This window comes from Protopterus annectens, chromosome 3.part1 (assembly GCF_019279795.1).
Source record: "Protopterus annectens isolate FY-2018-M chromosome 3.part1, PAN1.0, whole genome shotgun sequence".
Taxonomy (NCBI): Eukaryota; Metazoa; Chordata; order Ceratodontiformes; family Protopteridae; genus Protopterus; species Protopterus annectens.
The window spans coordinates 1,257,891,368-1,257,909,672 of NC_056732.1; positions in this window are offsets into that span (position 1 = coordinate 1,257,891,368).

Below are 18,305 nucleotides of genomic sequence, written 5' to 3' on the forward strand. Positions count from 1 at the left end.
GTGCATGAAGAAATTGTCTAATTTCTGGAAATGGATACTTTTTTTAATAATAACCCATGATGGAATCTGCAGATCACAGGATTAACCCACAGTTCATGTGGTTTGATCATGAGGGTGAAGTCAGCCATGGAGTAATCCTTTGATAGCCACATCCTGGAGTGAATTATTGCTATTATGCAATGATATTATTTAAGAAAAAAATTGCTTACCGTTCTTAAATAATGTCTGTATAATGGTGCTTTAGTGTTCTCCCACATTCATCTTTCTTCACTGATATACTGCGCATGTATATGGCACGTAAGTCCCCATACTTGCGCAGTACATCGGTGCAGTGTAATACATTAGAGGAATGGACCAACACAGTGTTTATTATTATTATTATTATTATTATTATTATTATTATTATTATTATTATTATTAATCCATTTTCTAGATATGGATTCTGTGTGCCTTAGAGATTTAGCAGAAAAACATTTTTATGAGGGATAAGCAAACAAACAGGAAAATTAGGAACTTTCTGCAAAAGTGTGATCTCTTGAGATGAATGGTTACCGGCAGAATGGTTTTTCTTATTGCCTGCAGCCATGTGTCTGAACAATCTAGAGTTTTGCAAAATGTCCTTGATTTTTCTTAGATTTTACCCTATCGTCATAAAAGTACATTTAAGTATGGTGTTTATAGACATACTCTATATGGGAAGTCTGTCTGCTCACCAATACTTCAGCGGCCTGACTTCTTTTTATTGGTATATGTTTGATTTCTAACAGGCACACCGACTGGGCTAACCAATCAGCGTGTATGTTTTGGAATAGCAATAATCATTTATTGCATGATTATTCAGGTGCATGTATCACCAAACAGCTGAAACAATTAAGAGGAAGGATTTGAGGTATTTGGATGAGCAACTCCGAGAAAGAGAATAATGTCTTATAAGAGCTCTATCGTGGTGGCAAGCAAGTGGTATAAAAGAAAAATTAAAATGCATGAAAACAACCATCAAAAAAGCAGCAGGACTTTGTATGATGAATCGTGTTAAAGTGTCACAAAAGGAATGCTGTGCTGTTGTATTCTAAAGAGCTGGCAGTGAATGTTTGGAAGAAACATATAATATTGCAAACATGTATGAAAAGACAGAAAGTAAAACACAATAATAATTAAAATGGCCAAAATCAAGCCTGAGACAAAGCTTGTTTACACTAATATACCGTAAAGCTGTAAAGGGCAGTATAACAGCTCAGTAATGCCCAGGCAATAAGAGGTTAAATTTGCAAGCATGCAGCACTGAGGCTGCTGCCTCTCACAGCAACAAAGCAATCTTTCTTGACTGGTAGATACTTTATGACCTGCATCTTCTATGTACAATTCATGCAATTCATGTTTATCATTCGAAATGATGAAAAGCTGCAGTGACAGATGCTATGAAGTGAGGTCAAAAAACAGAGTGACTAAGAGATGATTGACAGCCTAACAACTCAAGTGCCTAAAAGTCACATCTAGCTCACTTGCCATATATAGTCTGCAGATTTTTTTTCAATATGCTGGAAAAAATTGTGTTGTATCTGAGCTTGGTTATTCTGCCAGAACAGCTGAGATGGTCATCAGAACCTGAATAGAGCCTACAACAGCATGCACAATTTATGAATTATATTCTCTCTCAGTAACACACTGCATCTCTGCATGTTTCATGGGAAGTGGGCATACAGGGTCACCAAGCAAAGCTCATTTTTTGCCTGTTACTGCTTTCTTTTGTAATGCTTCAGCTTCCAGCATTAAAGCAGGCTCTTTCTTAAAGGCAGTAGCAGATTATCTGATGAACCTTAACATGTTATCATTTGCACAGTATGTGCATTTAATATAAATTGAGGAGGTACTACATAATCCTTTTAACATGCTGTAACTGTACTTTTCTCTATTCGGATGAGAAATGTTTTTGTATGTAATAGACTATATGCATGTTTATATACGTACTCAAAGAGGCCTGAAAGGATATGCATCGCAAAGTATAGATATTACCACACTCCTAAGTACGGAAACATGGAATTTACAGCATACCTAGCCAGAGTCCATGATGGCAGTAAAGTTTACAAAACCACCTGATCGCACATTTATTGTGATTCTAATACACATGGAAAGTCACTATTTTCGAGGGGGGGGGTTGCACTTAATAATAGTGTGCTAGAACTAATTTCAAAGTCCTCTGTTGTGTTTTCTGCTGTGGTAGATTTTTGCATTTTGCAAGTAATCTCCTGACAGGGGAACAAATGCTAAAGGGGGCAAATCAAGAGCTGGTTGTGGTTAAACAAGGAGAGTGAACCTTAGCATCTATCAGAAAGTTCCAAGCTTTTCATTTTAAATCTTTTCATATATTCAAAATAAGTTGCCATGAATCAATATTCATTTAAAGAAGCTTTGTTTGGATTAGTGCTTTCATCTTATAAACTTTGTCAGATCAGGAAAAAGTTTCCACAGTTGTGGAGAGGGTAAATTAGTGTGCAAAAATAATTCTTATAGCTTTTATTTATGAGCAGTTCAGTAGTTTTACACTGTCCCATTTCACTTATATGTCTGCTGTTGTGGAATACAAGCCACATTGCTAGTTGTTACTACAAACTGCAAACTGTCCTATTACTTTTACTTTTCTGTTGTTTATTTTGAACATGTGTGAAGACAGGTGGTGATAATTGGTCCTGAAGAGCTAACCATAGATGCAGCATTTGCCCATTGGAACAGTAGGAGAACAAACACATTTGTGGGGAATTGGAGGGAATGTTTTTAATGTATGGAGAGAGTTGAAAATGTGGTTCACCATATCACAGAGTGAGGAGAGGTCTAAAAGAAAAGAGGAGATGATAGTTATTATTTCAAATGAAGAATGAGATGATATTAGAAAAGTGAAAGTAGATGATATTGGGTGAAAGATCAGATGTGCTGAATGGGTTTGGGAGGCTAGAAGAATTTTATTTTTGTGAGGTGTCAGTTTTGTTGTTTGACACACCACTTTAATTTAATTTTGTGCCAGGTCAGAGAGTATAGGTTCAGGGGTGGAAGTACTCTTCCTCCAGAGCGCTACCGCTTTAGAGTGAGGAATAATGTGGGACATTTTCCATATGGAGGGGGTGAAATATTCTGACAAGGCACGGCTTATGATTTATGGAGACGATAGGAAAATGATTCTTTTGCAGTTTTTTTGCAGGAACTCGGAAAGGAGATGGTCAGCTGGTAGCTTAGTGGGTTTAGTAGCTTTGCCAGAGAAGTTATAGAGTTTTAGTTTAGGGGATGAGATGTAAATAGATATAGGAGAATGGATCTAAGTTAGGTAGGGCATATGTGTATACAGGTAGGTGCTGTGTGGTGGTTTTTTTGTTGTGTGTATTTTGGGAGTTTCTGTTGTCTGTGAATTGAGAATGTTAGCAATGTGTTGTGGCAGTGTTTACATTGTTGTTTGCTTTTGTGTGGTTTGGTGTGGGGTGGTTGCCTGCCTGTTCAAGCCTTTTAAGAATGTTTTAAGTGGAATTGTAAGGGGATTATTAAGGTGTTTGTGTTGGGTGTGGATATTTTAGCATTTCATATCATAAGATCATTCTTTCTTTTAAGTTGCCGGAAGGTTTGGAGGAGTGTGTGAGTCTTAGGGTCTTGTGATGTGTGACCCACATCTTGTTTCTAGATAGGATTTTTTTTTATTTTTTCATTTTGTTTTTTGTTTAGTTTCTAATGAAGTTCTTGGCTACGGTTGGAGCATGGGAATCTAGAATCTTGGTTGAAGAAGATAAGAAGGACCTTCCTGAGGGAAGAGTCTCTTCATTGTCCAGTTGTGGGCAGTTGTGGGTGGGGCTTGAAAAATGGAAATGGAGGCGCTGGATTATTATTATGTTTGATTTTTTTTTTATGGTTGTAAGAAGGGGGGTGATTTTCTTGATTGTTGTGGCATCCATGTCAAATTGATAGTCATCCAGTACTCAGAAAATTGTTGTGATTCCCTTTATTGATTTCGTTTCACCAGTTGCTTCTGCTGATTGTATTTTAATTGAATGGGCCAAATTGATAGTCATTGTTTCCAGTACCCAAGGTTTTCGTATTAAATATCTTCAAATATTCAAAATAAGTTGCCTTGAATCGGTATTCAATTAAAGAAGCTTTATTTGGATTAATGCTTTCATCTTATAAACTTAGATCAGGAAAAAGTTTCCACAGTTGTGGAGAGGCACAAAAATTATTATTATTATAGCTTTTATTTGTGAGCAATTCAGCAGTGTTACAGTGTCCCATTTCACTTATATGTCTGCTATTGTGGAATACAAGCCAAATTGCTAGTTGTTATAAAAAACTGTAAAATGTCCTTTTACTTTTCTACTGTTGTGGCATCTGTGCCAAAATGATAGTCATCCAGTACCCAGAAAATTGTTGTGATTGCCTTTATTGATTTTGTTTCACCATTTGCTTCTGCTGATTATATTTTAATTGAATGGGTCAAATTTATAGTCATTGTTTCCAGTACGCAGAAAGTTGTTAGGATTGCCTCTATTCATACTGGTATACGTATCACCAGTTGCTTCTCCTGATTGCATTGCAATTGAAACTCTTTGATGTTGTGGCACAAAAGCCATGTCACTAGTTATAATGTATTCACAAACTGTCCAACTGCTACTGTTATATTGTATTTTTAACTGCTGCTACTGGGATTATGCCCTTCTGTTCTGTTTGCCATTGTGGTACTAGTGACTCACTGTGAAACCGCTATCTGCTGCTGTGGAAACTGTGCCACATTGCTTAGCTATTTTGCTACTTTTAAACCATTTGCTGAGCCTGCACTCACTGCAATTGCAATTTCATTAATGCTTCTACATCTCGTTGTGTTGCAACTCCCTCGTTGTGTAAGCCGAGTCAAACTCGAAATATAAAAACTGTAATTCTCTAGTTGTGTTAATTAAGTTGCACCTACCAAGCCATTTTTCAGCACTTGTATACCCACACCTATAAAAACTGTAATACCCCAATTCACTTCTAGCCCCTACTTCACTTTTTGTGCTTTTTACCTCTATTATACTGTCTTACTTCACTAGAAACCCTTACCATTTTTCCTAATTAATAATTAATATAACCCCCTTTCCTAAAACACACCTCATGTGTATACCTTTTACACATCAGACACTATGAGCCATGAATCCATAGACTGTCATGTCATCTGTATCCAGTCTGATAGCTGAGGAAAAGTAACAACTGCTCCATGCTTACTGACAGCCATTTGCTTCTTTTACTAGGTGAATCTTTATGTGAGAGGTGCAATCTTTTATTAACCTTGGATGCCAGCCTCTCTTCTAAAGTTATTAGTAGTACACACCAGGTCATTAATATTGACACCCATCTCATACAACCATGCCCATAAGTCAGTAAATAAGCTATATTATGTTGAGGTGCTTAAAGAAATTCCAGCCCGAATCTCAAAGGCTCCCAAGATGTAGGTTGTGTATACAGGATAGTCAGCACGACACTTACAAGCAAGCAGCATCTATAGACACAGCAAACAGTAAAAGATCAAAATGGGCGACACCTAGTTGACAGGCTAACACCCTTAAGACAGCAAGACCTAAACAACACATCTGGTAACATCTTAGTAATAATTGATGCCATAGTGAGAGACACAGATGTCCAACTCACCAGGCTGTGCAAGAACAGGATGACAGTAGGCTTACTCTCAGGTGCCAGAATCCCCTCTGTCTCTAGAAACCTCAAGTACCTTCAGCCAAGGAACTCATATGACTTAGTCATTGTGCACTTGGGACTGAACAACATGACATAACACTTTCTTGGATCAAAGGAAGAGGGATATGGCAGAGCTCTCAGAATATGTCTCTGAAGTTGGTATGAAGCAAGTCTTGAGTAGCATCCTACCATCACCAAGAATAATGCCACAATACAAAGAACAGATAATTATTTTATTTATTTTTCATTTGTTTACTGGGAAATGTTCCACTGGACAGGATTGCCCATTTTCAGCAGAGGCCTGGGGAGAAAATTAACTTTAACTATTGGCTTAGTTATTGGTGCCACCCTAAGGAGTACAGACCAGCCTTGGATGAGATGATGACAGCTCTACCTGCATTGCTAGAACTGGCCTACATCTCTCTCTGCATAACTTTCATGTATTGGCCAAAAATTCTTCTTCCTCCCTATATTGTCTTTTTTAAGGCAAGGTCAGTCTCCTTGATTTATCAATATAGTCAAACAAAATCAAGACTTTATAAAGGTGGCACTGCTAAAGGCTAGAAGCCTAAATATGAAATTACACTCCTTACAGACCTTCCTGACTTTTGAAAACAATATCTACATAGTTACAGAAACTTGACCTCAGTGTAGTGATAGCACCCCAGCACTTGTTCAAACCCACTGCTGAAAATTACTGCGTTGTTGGAAGGGTTGTGTCCATATGCCTAAGAAACAAAATCACATATAGACTGACAATGACCTTGAGTGCTTCTGTATCTTACTTGCTATCAATAAAAATCCATAGTACATCATAGCCAACTAGCATATCACTTCCATGCCACCTGCAACCCAAGAGACATTTCTAAACAAGCCTGACTCCATCCCATTGAACCTTACACCATTCTTCAGGAGGATTTAAACTATCCTTCCATTAAGTGGAAAACCAACAATACATGTAGTTTACACCTATATAGGGGATCAAAATATTAGATCTAGATACAGCCCTTGTACTGGGGAGCAAACAGGCTGGACCTGATAATGACAGTGGGTTGATGGTTGGCTAGAATGGGAAGGCACCTAGAAAAAATACTTAGAATTAAATGACAGCATGGAAACATTAATTCATACTGATATATTCACTAAGCAGACCAGAACAAAAGTTCATATCACCTTATCTGCCTTCTGAGGAACATAAAGACCAAAAAGCAACAGTTAAAACTGAATATGGAAAAAGTGACTCATTCAAAACCGAAAAAGGATTGTCTCAAATCTGTATATTGTCACCCTACTTATTTATTTTATATATTGAATATATTCTGCAAATTCTGAGTTAGATGAAACAAATGCTGCAATCACAATTGCAAGGATAGGTATTAACAGTCTCAGATATGCAGATGATGCCATTCTGATGGTAGAAAGTAAGAAAGAGGTGAAGATATTGTTAATGAAGGTGAAAGTAGAAAGTGCAAAATTTAGCTGGCTACTCCAGAATAAAGTTAAGATTATGGAGTATATCCCAATGAATGATTTTGATGCAAAAGAAGTGAAGGCATTGACAGATTTTATTTTCCTGGACACAAGGATCTCTGCAGATGGCAACAACAGCCAAGAAATTAATAGATATTTCCTGCTTTGGAAGAAAACAGTGGCAAATCTGGACAAGCTATTAAAAGTCAATAAAGGTTTATATAGTCAAAGCTATGGTTTTCCCAACAATAACATATGGTTATAAGAGCTGGACTTTTTGTGCAGTGTAAAAATTGATAAACAGGAACCTTTATTATGGTTCAAAATATGCAACCACCAAAAATCTGTGTGCTGATTGACAATATCACTGATTCGTCTTGTTGATCTGTATGTTAACCCTTAAGGGAAGAAATGTAGTTTTTTTAAGTATAGTCTCTACCTATCCAAACAAGTATAATTCCATGAAAGTGTCACAGTGGATATTGAGGTATTGCTGTTGTATATAACCATGCACAATCAGCCATGTTAAGGGTTAGATGTATGAAATTATATATATATATATATATATATATATATATAAAATTCAATGAAGTACACTTTGAAGTTCATTTTCAAAAATCTACATCATGAAAACTGGTTTCCCTGCATGTCTCCACATGGTAAACTTCATCTGCCTCACCTCTTTGACATCATACGTACTATCCCCAAGATCACATAATACTAGGGAAATGAGGAAATTCCTTTACCGCTGTTTTTCACTATCACACTACTACACTATTCTGCTGTTGCTGGCCATGTTATTCCACAAATATAATTTAACTAAGACGCACTTGGCAAACTTGTGTTTTTGCCACATGGGGAGATATATATATATATATATATATATATATATATATATATATATATATATATATATATATATATATATATATATATATATATATATATATATATATATATATATATATATATATACATGCAGGCAGACAAACCAATTAGCAAAAACTACAAGAAAAAAAACATCTAAACTACAGTTTTCACAGTGTGATATCTAAAATCTCCTGCATATGTCCCATGACCGGTGTTCCACACCAGAGTTTGATTCCTAGTTGGTCAGATCTACCCACAAGCTAATCACCCTAGACATCCACATCCTGCCCCCACCCCCCCACCCCCATTAGGTAAACCACTGTAAAAAATTTCTTCAAAGCAAACTTCACGCTTCTTAAGACAAAAGTGGCAAACTTCACGACATCCATGCAGACAGACAATAGAGATACGACTGTTGAATCCTACACAAATGCACTTTATAAGCACTTATGCGAGTGCATGGATCGTGCTATCCCTAACAGAACCAAGATGTTATCCTCCAAAAAAAGGAAGCCAATCTGGTGGTCCCCTGCCATAAACAAACTCTACAACAGAAGAAAGAAACCATTGCAAAAAAGAGTAAAATCCCATGATTGGAGAAACTCTCTGGTCAGCCTCAGTAAGAAGCTGAGATCCCTCATAAAATCCTCCAAAGCTAGCTACGAAAACAAAATCACCACTGATTATAAAGACAACCACAAAGCATACTATAGCTATGTCAAGAATCTCAATGGCAACACTCAGATCTGCTCTGAGTTACAGCACAATGGCACTAAATATACAGAACCAATTGATACTTGTATAACAAAAAACTTCCGACTCTCCACGTAACAGATTTTTACTTTTTATTATTAAAACAAACAGAAGGTAAGCGCTTTCGCGTATGCTACCATACGCTTCATCAGACAATTTAAATGTACTAACATCAGAAAATTTATAGGGAGGCTCAGCCAATAGACAAATACATTGAATTAATCAATTAACCACAAATGTAATTGGAAAAAATCCAAACCTTAAAACATTCAGAAATTTAAAGAAGAACTGTATTTAAAAACTGCTGATTTAAAAGTTCAAGTTAAGAATGTGTAAGGGCAGTTAAACGCATGAAGCAAACATACATACATAAAAAGGAGTGAGATGAAATCAAACGAACCCTACATAACACTTCAAAAATATATTCAAAAAGTCATTGCAACGAAATAACTGTCTCTTATTCTAAATGTGATGCTTCAAAAGCATTCAGCGGTTCATTACAACCGAGTAAGTGTTTCTTATATTAAACACATACTAATGCAAAAAAGCAACCAAACTAACATTTGATACAAATTCTACTAACATAAGTCATTAGAAAACTTATGGGACAGTTATAACTCACTTAACATATATGAGTGTATACTAAACTCCTCAAAAAACCTTTAGGACAACTTTTGCTAGTGTGGCCAGAGTTCCATTGAAAAAATGCTTGATATAAATATGTAGATTAATAATCAGACGACTACATAGATAAATAGATAAATATATATGCATGTAAGTGTATAAATATAAATAGATACATAAATAAGTAAATAAATAAGTATGTATAAATAATTTAATTCAATGTAAATATATAAATATGTAAATATAAATATATAAATATGGTTAACATATATATTTAATTAAAAATTCACTATCACTAAAATCTATTGTATAGTGAAATAAGAAAATTTAAAAATTTTTTGAGAATAATGTCAAAGAGCCATAATAACTTATTAAATAATCAATATGAAATATAAAAATAGAAGTATATAAGTGTGCATATTAAAAACTATTTTACACATAGATCTATTAATTTATCAATGAAATTGGAAGAGGAGAAGCTCTATAGAATTCTTGTGTCATATGGATGACCAATGTGTCAAAGTCATAACACCATATATCATAAAGGCAGTTGTATGCAATTCATAGCTCATAAACACAAAGTTGGACACTATAATAAATGCATAAAGGAAAAAGAAGAAAAAAGGAAAAAATATATACAAGGGAAAAATACAAAAAATTACAAAAAATTTTTAAAAATTTTTTAACGACTGAATTAATAAATGGGTATGACTAGAAACAGCTAACAAATTTCTTCAATGCAAACTTCACGCTTCTTAAGACAAAAGTGGCAAACTTCACGACATCCATGCAGACAGACAATAGAGATACGACTGTTGAATCCTACACAAATGCACTTTATAAGCACTTATGCGAGTGCATGGATCGTGCTATCCCTAACAGAACCAAGATGTTATCCTCCAAAAAAAGGAAGCCAATCTGGTGGTCCCCTGCCATAAACAAACTCTACAACAGAAGAAAGAAACCATTGCAAAAAAGAGTAAAATCCCATGATTGGAGAAACTCTCTGGTCAGCCTCAGTAAGAAGCTGAGATCCCTCATAAAATCCTCCAAAGCTAGCTATGAAAACAAAATCACCACTGATTATAAAGACAACCACAAAACATACTATAGCTATGTCAAGAATCTCAATGGCAACACTCAGATCTGCTCTGAGTTACAGCACAATGGCACTAAATATACAGAACCAATTGATACTGCCAACATCCTGGCAGATGGGTTCAGTGCTAACTTTACCCTCCTCTCACCCCCTAAAGGGCCCATCTCTATACCGGAAGAATGCCAAAGTTCCTGTAATCTTGGCTGCATGGGTAAAAAACACACTCTGCAAAGCCAAGAACACAGCATCCATGGGACCTGACAACATCCCAGGCTGCATTCTACATGAACTACAGAATGAACTGGCACCCCACCTAAGTGCCATGTTCAATCATAGCCTCACCTCAGGCTTTGTGCCCACTGAATGGCACACAGCAACCGTTATCCCACTCCACAAAGAGGGAGCCATCACAGACCCCGGGAACTACCGCCCCATTAGCCTGATGAGCCTGGTCTGCAAGGCCATGGAACGTACCATCATGGAACTTAAAAACAAAGACATTGGTAATCTCTAAACTCTGGACCCCACCCGGTGTGGGTTTGTAAAAGGCAGATCATGTCTCCTAAATCTGATAGACTTCTTTGAAGCAGTCACCAAAGCTATAGACAAGGGTAAGGTGGTTCACACAGCCTATCTAGATCTCGCCAAGGCTTTCAACACCATCCTCCACTCTAGAATTATAGATAAACTCACTAAACTAGGTATAAATCCCTATGTCACAAGATGGGTTGCCAACTGGCTCACTGACAGAACACACAATGTGAAAGTAGCAGACTCCAAATCCAACTTCAGACCAATGACAAGTGGAGTACCACAGGGTTCAGTCCTGGGTCCTCTTCTGTTTGGTATCTACTTCTCGGAAGTACAGGCTAACACAGAAGGTCTTTGGCTAATGAAGTTTGCAGATGACTGCAAACTAGGAGTCATAATCAAAACTCCTAACGATGTACACATACTACAAAAGGGCCTCACTGAGACAGATGCCTAGTGTCAAAGCCATGGCCTCAAGCTCAATGCCAAAAAGTGCATTGTCATTCCCTTTGGTAAAAACTCTGTACCCATGAACTACCACATAGCTGGTAGTCTACTTAACACCGAAAGTATGAAAAGAGACCTTGGGACACAGGTGGACAGTAGTCTCTCCTTTGATAATCACATCACCACAGTAGTCAGGAAATCCTTCTATGTGGCACACCTCATCACAAAAGTTTCTCATCCAGGAAAAAAGAGGTCATTGTTCCCCTCTACTTGTCACTCATTATATCCATTATAGAATACAACACCCCTTTTGGTATGTACCTCACAAGACATCTACAACAACTGGAAAGGCCACAGAAATACCTCACAAAGAGGATTACTGGCCTCAAACAGATGCCCTACGCAGACCGTCTCAAAAAACTCCAGCTTTACTCCATTGCATATTGCATACTCAGAGGCGATCTTTGCCTAACAAACAAAGCTATGTCAAACCCAGAGTTGTTGGACATGCTCCACTTAAAGAAATCCCAATCCTTCTGAGCTACAAGATCTAGGGACCTAAACCTTGTCACCACAATAAACAGAACATGCTGGAGGGATAGATTCCTGTCCCAGAGACTTCCCATACTCTGGAACAGACTACCTATCTATATCAAATAAAGCTCCTCATTAGCACTCTTCAAGAAAAATCTTGATGATTGGATGGGAAATAGGAAATTCACCCTGGGGATCACTTCTGTGGCTCTGCTCGACAGGGGCACAGGAAAATAATTTTCTTGTGTGGCAAAAGTCAGGGTACCATTTTGGCTAGGCTTATAAATAGCCTACTACCTACCTATGAACCTAGGAGCCTCTATTCCAGGAGGTTTAAGGTATCACAAGGTATTACACAGTGAAAACTTTAGCTTAGCTGGGATTTTCTTGTAGTTTTTACTAACTGGTTTGTCTGTGTGACATTTTTACTCTTTGGTTTGGATGATAGTTGGGATATTTTGCAGACACTTTAATGGCTATGGACATCAGTAGGGTTATAGGCCCTGTGTTTCTAAAGTATAGCCAAACATTACACTTATGCTTTGCTAACAAGGTCATAAGAAGGCTGAAACATGCTTGTCCAGAGCAGTGGGGTTTGGCTTTAATGGCCTGAAAGTATTCCCCAATGACTTAAAAAGATAACTTGAAAAATCATGGATAGTCATAATCCATATTGCTGAAAACCCTAATGTCCTTAAGGGGTCATTTGCATATATCCCTTGGGCCTCTATTACAGGAGTTTTAAGGTATCACACACCCTGAGGCAATTTTATTGGATGTTTGCCCCTCTCAGTCCCCCATGTAGCAGCTTCATCCCAGCATCTCCCTTGCCTAGGTATAATCTTATCTAGGTTCATAACAACAGTGGACAGAAATGGCAGCCACAATTTTTGTCAAATTTGTTTCTTTTATTAATTTGTTTTTTGTTAGTGTGTGTGTGTGTGTGTGTGTGTGTGTGTGTGTGTGTGTGTGTGTGTGTGTGTGTGTGTGTGTGTGTGTGTGTACATTTATACATTTGTGTAAATACACACAGATGCACACACGCACACACACACACACACACACACACACACACACACACACACACACACACACACACACACACACACACACACACACACACACACACACACACACACACACACACACATATGTACACACACGTATATATGCAGATAGAGATATGGACATATAAATTTCTAGATCAGAAGTAAAATTTACATATATGGCTGCATGGTTTCTTTTCTGAAAAGCTGCCTTCAGCAGAACTCCCTATATTGACTAGTGACACAACTTAAAGACTTACAGGAATTTCACTTTCTCAGTCTACCATTTTGTAGTACACCCACTTTCTAATAGTGGTATACATATGACTTCTGTTCAGGGTGTGAGGTGCAATACATGTCCAAAATATATTTGTGCTGAGTTGGTATCATGGAATTAATCAAATGACAAAGATCACCTCTGGCTCTGGTAAATCTGTGTCACATCCAGGAACCCTGTGCATCACAAAACGTGAGTCACAGAATGAACAAGTACAAAAACAATAACAGAGATGCAAGGAAATAGCTGTCACCAGCATTTAGGTAGAGGACTAACTTCATTTCCTTATGTGTGAAAGATACAAAATAAAAACATTTAAATATTACAGTATTAAGAAAAAGCAATACATAGTCCAAACTATGGATGTTAATTCCTCTTCTATGAAAGTACTGAAGAAATAAACTCAAACAGGCTTAGTCACTGGAATTGCTCAGCTTTAATTTATGACTAGTACTTTCATCCACCAAATGGACTTCATCTAATCAACTTTTCAATAACAGCTTTAACCCATGGAAAACTAATATATACATAAAAAACACAAGGGATCATAAATCATGATTGACAATCTCATACATAGTAATGAGCCTAGCCTGCAACTAAAAACTAGCCTGATGTAACACAAGTCATTTTTTATAATTCAAACTAAAATAAATAAAAGGAGCACTAATAATCAAAGTCCAAATGCACTGAAGTGCAGAACTAGTAATTAACTCATAGTCTGTCTCCAGAAAGGAACAAGGTGTCACAAAACTCCCTTCACAAAAAGCTCTTTAGCACCAAGGTGTTAACAAGGTCCTTCCAAAGAAGTGATAAAATAAAAAATAAAAAGAAATAAAAAAAAGTCAGAAAGCTGAAGTGAGGAAGGGTGTGTGTGTGTGTGTGTGTGTGTGTGTGTGTGTGTGTGTGTGTGTGTGTGTGTGTGTGTGTGTGTGTGTGAATGTGTGTGTGACAACAAGCCCATGAATCAAGAAAACAGCACCCACTCTAGTAACCTTGGAAAAGATGCAATACAAGGAAATACTGCAGATAAAAATACAGTTGAAATGAAAACTGTAGTCATAAGTGTATTAAAAACAAACAGAAGAAAAGCATTCTCTCCCATAGGGCTTCATCAGATCACTCTTAAAATTGAGCATCTATAAAATCGGGTCTACTTCACGTTGTCGTAAGCTGACAATATTGAGTCTGATATTGTCGGCACAACAATATCGAAAGTGAAGAACATTGTGCAAGTAAACGGAAATCATAAGGGGAGATTTCCGTTTACCTCAATGTCTTGGAGTTTTTATATTTAAGTAGGGAGGTGTGGGGGGTGCAGGGGGGCTTGCCCCCGTGCCTATGCCATTTAGTTTTATTTTTGGGTTATTGCTATATTAGTTAATTGTGGGACTATTTAATGAAGCTTTTTAAGGAAATTCTGTTTATGCCCTTGAAGGCTGTAAAGGTGAGTCACCAAACACTTCTAAACTATTAATAGAACATATGTTTTAATTCAGTCAGAAGTTTCTGTTTTTTTTTTTTTAATTGTCTTGTGTTCATGCTATTATATAAACATAAATGCTAACTCTCCATTAGCAACACCCACTCCCACAATTCCTAGTAATGCTGCCACCAGCCAGACTTCCCAGGCAAAAGAAAAACACAAATTACTGTTTATTCTTAAATTAAGCAAACCTCTTAAAGGATTTAATGTTATGTATTTATTTATTTATATTTGTTTTAAATACTGATACTGACCAATTTTAGGCTCAACACTAAGAATAGCATTTATCTCTAAACAGGGCATCTTTCATTGGTAGATACCAAATAATAGTATCAGCTCGATGTACAAACCTTTAAGTTCAGAAATAAATAAATCACAAGCCGCAAACATTTTGTGCAAAACCTTAAGCTCAGAAATACATCAAAGCCCACAAACAATTAAAACTGAATAACACAGATCTTTACAGGAAATAAATAAAAAGACAGAATTTCACCTGAAAAGTGGATATGCAAACAGAAATAATCTTGCACAATTAATTTAAAATAGTGTTTTATACAGAGAAATGACATACACAGCAAACTGTCAGATAAACTAGACCATAACGAATTTTAACTAATTATATATTTTATCATAATTGTCACTAGCTTTAAAGCTGAGAATAAAATCTGCACAGTTTTAATTAGCAGTTCTGACTCTGTGCATGCTTTCATAGCCAGCAGTCTCTCTCTCTTTTTCAAGCTCTCTCTCATGAGTCCTATACAAGACAACAGGTATGCTTCAGTTTTGAATTTTGGAAAATGTTTTCTTGTTTTTACACTTGCATTATTCTGGAAGAAGTCTCAAATAAGGTTACAACTTTTGACTTACAATATCATCTTTAGTGGATTTTAGGCTTCAAACACTAGCAATTTGTGTAGGAAAGAGGTTACTTTTATTTTCAAACTGCATTTTTATTATCATAGTCACTGCGGTGGTGGTGAAGCGGTAGCGTTGTCGCCTCACAGTAAGACGTTGTCCTGTTCGATTCTCAATTAGAGCGTCTTCTGTGTGGAGACATGTGTGAATGGGCGTTCCTTCATTGAAGGTTGTGCATCAAGGCTGGCAACTCGGCATGTAAAAATCTACTGCCAATCATTAGCAGATCGGAGTTCCGCTGTGGTAACCCCTAACTGGGAAAAGCCGAAAGACACAATAACAAGTCACAAATGTGTAATTTCTAAATACAGTTTAAAATGCTTCTTTTAAATGCTGCATAGTTCCTAAAGAGACAAGTACAATGCAAATAATTTTTTTAGATAACCTTTTCTTGCATTTCCCTGCTAACATATTTATATATTCCCATCTTATTATAGCTTTTCACTGTAACTAATTACTCATAAGGGTTGCCTTGAGTATGCTTGCAAGGCCCACCCTTCCCATCAGACAAGCCACCACCCTTTAATTCTTAGTCATTACAGAGATGCAACATATTACATTATATCACCAATCCCCCTCTCCAGTTGAAATATGCAAATCACCTATAGAAACCAACAATCTGTCACATGCTTAGTGCTCTCCATCAATCAACTTGTTCTATCAAAACCAAATTTAAACAAATAGAAGCCTAAAGGTAGAGGAGGGCTGACTGGCCCATATCAAAATGATAGCTAGATTTTGTCCAGAGGCCCCAAGACAGCACATAGAAGTATATTTTTGCTCATAGTGGTATAACTTACTGAAAAAAAATGTAAGCATATATAGATGTACCAAAGATTCTTTGCTAAATAAATTTAAAGCTCTGTCTCAGGAAGAAAGAATGCTTACATGTCTGAGTGATTTTTCTTGTTGATATATAGCATGTGTGCCTACCACAGCACAACCTTTCAGCAGTAGGATTGACCACTACCACTAGAAGGTAAAATTCATTCAATAACTATAGGTATGTATTCTTGACATGTCTATCAAGCTTGTTGGCTTAAAAATTAATGAACCTTATAATACACTTTATAATACACCTATGCAGATTGATGACCTGGAAAATAGGTTCATGTGGAATAATATGCATCCCCTAGGCATCTCTGAAATAATTCCTGATAAAAGGTTAAGGGACTTTGTACTGAAACTAATGAAGGAGATTATACACACACCTCATAATCTCTCTCTGTCTCTCTATGTAAGCAAAATGTTACATAATAATATATCCCAGCACAAAAACCTATGTGCTGTGGAGATGCATATTGTCTAACATGCTTTTGATAATGCATTGTTCACTTAATAATATGATCCCTTGCATTATCTTGTATCTCTCTATCTCTTTCTATCTCTCTCTTTAAACAGCCAGAATACACAAAGAAGGGTCAATGAATACACATCAAACCTTTCATAGACATGTGGATTGCTAAAGAGTCCTTTAGAATGAGGGCACTGGTCATCAGAAGTAGTAGATATTATAAAGGCATCCCATGTGGTAAATATGGTATTAGGTTTCTGGATAAGACTTCTATACACTTTATAAGTTGGTAGCAGTAACGCGAGAATCAGAGCTACTGAACATCACTTGTATGTTTTCAGAGACTTTTCTTTATTCATTAATATCTTAATGACATCACATGTTTAAAATGATTGTTTGGTTAACACACATCTTAATACCAGCACATGAATAGAGTTATATGTCCTATCTTGTATAAGTTGCATGTTGCTCACAGACACTGATAATTCTAAGTGGAGGCTTGAGCAGGCTGTAAATGAGCAGATCATGCACCATTGAGCAGAGCATATCCTCACTTTCTGTAGTGCTAGTGACATAAAAGCTGCTTGGAAAATAAAGGAGAGGGTTGTTATTAATATTCAGTGTATTCACTATGGATTCACAGATTGCAAATAGGGTTCATGCATTTGCAAGGAGACAGTCTACACACTGGCCCTTTGCTAACTAGATTCACATCATTAATTTTCAGCCAAGCATCACATGTCAATGGACAGCTGCTGCTTTAGCCTGTGCATCTGAATATGTGCTCTGAACTGAACTCCAAGAATTTTGAAAATAACCAGACATTATGACAACAATGAAATATGTATTCTGAGAGGAAACTACCTTTGATCCCAGGATATCAAGAAAATATGAACCATTATATATAAATATATATAATTAATATATATTTATATATAATAGTTGTGAAAAGAAAAAATTTCATTTCAAATCTTTATAAAGAGTTAATAACATATAAAACAATTTCCAAACCGTCATACTGACAGTTCTTAACAAAAGGTCAGTCATTGCAGTTAACAGAAGAAATTAAAACTAACATCTTAAAACAAGTAATCTCTGTGGTATCTTACTATCAGTTAATTACACCTCAAACACACTGTACTGGAAAGTATTTAACTGGAAATACTTACATAGAGCATTTTTAACACTGGATAGAATTAAAAAGATCAGTACTACTACAAATGGTTTTTGCTGGAGGTGTGAGAAGTCAAATAAAGCAGACT